The 1,866-nt window shown below is 45.1% G+C and overlaps 1 pseudogene; it reads left to right on the forward strand.

Annotated features, from left to right (window-relative positions):
• The window catches only part of LOC102495352 (rap1 GTPase-GDP dissociation stimulator 1-like), a 114,826-nt pseudogene that overhangs the window by 8,993 nt on the left and 103,967 nt on the right, over positions 1–1,866 (forward strand).

Below are 1,866 nucleotides of genomic sequence, written 5' to 3' on the forward strand. Positions count from 1 at the left end.
GGAATGTCGGGGTGTGCAGGTCCGGGGTGAGGAAAGAGGTGACCTGGGCTTTGCTTTCAGTAGCTGCTTTGTCTGAAGGTGGGTGTGTGCATTCAGGTGTACAAGGGTGAGTCCAGAAGCTCGAAATGGGATGTTTCATTCCAAGCTTGGCACCCGGTCGGTTTGTTATTTTTTTTCTTTTTTTGGAGAGGTATTTGCTATAGGGCGCGTGCGCTCGCCAGACAGACAGACAGCGAGAAACCACCCCCCAGGGAGGATGGCCACTCCGCAATCCCTTCTCCTCCATTCTCCTCTCGGGATCCTGGGCACACAGCACACGCGTCCGGTGTGAGTTTGAGCCACCGAGTCCGGGACTCGAACCACGGTCGACTATGTGGGAGTCCAGCAACATAGTCATTACGCTAACTGCTGGTCCCTATAGGAGTCGTTATTACCAGAGACTACGGGAGATCTCATGTCTCTCAAAGACCCCCGCAGCCCCCAGTGTAGGGAGAAGGGTGCTTGTAAAGGCAAAAAGCACATTTCCCTTGATGTGGTGGGAACAGTAACCATTGATGAGGGGGCGGAGAACAAAGGGACGGGGAATCCCAATGGAAAGCAGTCACAGAAGCCTGATCAAGCAGGTTAATAATTACTAAGGGCTCTTTCCAGTCCTTTGCCTAAACAAAATGTGATCTTAATGGTCTTCATGGCTTGGGGCAAGGAGCTTATCACTAAGGAAGTTCTCAAGGTAGGTGGTTTCAGGTTATTTAGTAATGACTATAGGAATGTTAATCACTCCTGTTTACACAAAAACTTCTAAGCAAGTTTCCAATATACAGTTCACAATGGAGTTTCTCCTGCTTCAGGTTGAGGAGCCAGGGGGTCAGAGGACCAGGAGTTCAGCTTCCAGCTTTGCTACAGGATCCTGATGGGAGAGAAGTAAGGACTCTGGTTAGGTAGATAGGGTGAGGAGTCCACAGAATGGAGACAAATAGAGTCAGTACAGTGAAGCCTTTAATAAAAAATGCATTCACAACTCTCAGCAGAAATCAATTATTAGCTCGTGCTTCTTTCTTGGACAGAAAGCTGCTTGCAGCCTGCTTAAGATAATGACAGCTGAAAGTAGCATCCTCCATATCATTGCTACATTCCAAAGGAAAAGTGCAGTGTCTCTTGGTCTGGAGAGCAGCAGAAGGAAGGACCTTGATCAATAAACTTCTCTTTTTTCATATTTCAAAAAATTTATGAGCACTTTTTTACTGGCTACAAATAGACGAACTGTCCATAGTCCTGAGCACAGTGTCCAACTCAAGTACAATGATTAGTTTAAGACTCCTGGTGGCACAGAACTCTTGTGCTGGTATTGCTTTTTTAAAAGTATTTTTTTCTCCATCTCTTTAGACAAAATTATTTTTCACATTGTTTTTTTTTTTATTTTTCTTGTCAGGGTCCATTCTGACACCCTGAGTGTACCCATTTGCTTAGCTGGAAGCTTTGACTGTGTTCTAATAAACTTTTTTTACTGTCTTCTCCTTTTGTCCGCATTTCTAATTCCTTGTGACCATCAGACAAGAACCTGCCCAGGTGTTTTATCTGAACACCTAGCACTTCATATCATAGGTGGTACTCTGTATCTCATTAAGTTTATCAATCTGTGGGGTCTTTGCAGACAGTGTTCCTATGGCAACTCTGTTTGTGGTGTGTCTTGGTGTCTTAAAAGAATGAAGTCTCTGCTTCTCTCCTGCATTTTTTTGGCCTGCCTAGCACTCCTGGGTAAGTTACTTTTTTTCTTTTAAGATTTTTGCTATGGAGCACAAGTACTTGCCTCAGAGATACAGAGATGGGCAGGGTAGGTGAGGAGGAAGGAGAAATCATGCCCCCCCC

Source organism: Tupaia chinensis, unplaced genomic scaffold (assembly GCF_000334495.1).
Source record: "Tupaia chinensis unplaced genomic scaffold, TupChi_1.0 Scaffold150330_1, whole genome shotgun sequence".
NCBI classification, from domain to species: Eukaryota; Metazoa; Chordata; class Mammalia; order Scandentia; family Tupaiidae; genus Tupaia; species Tupaia belangeri.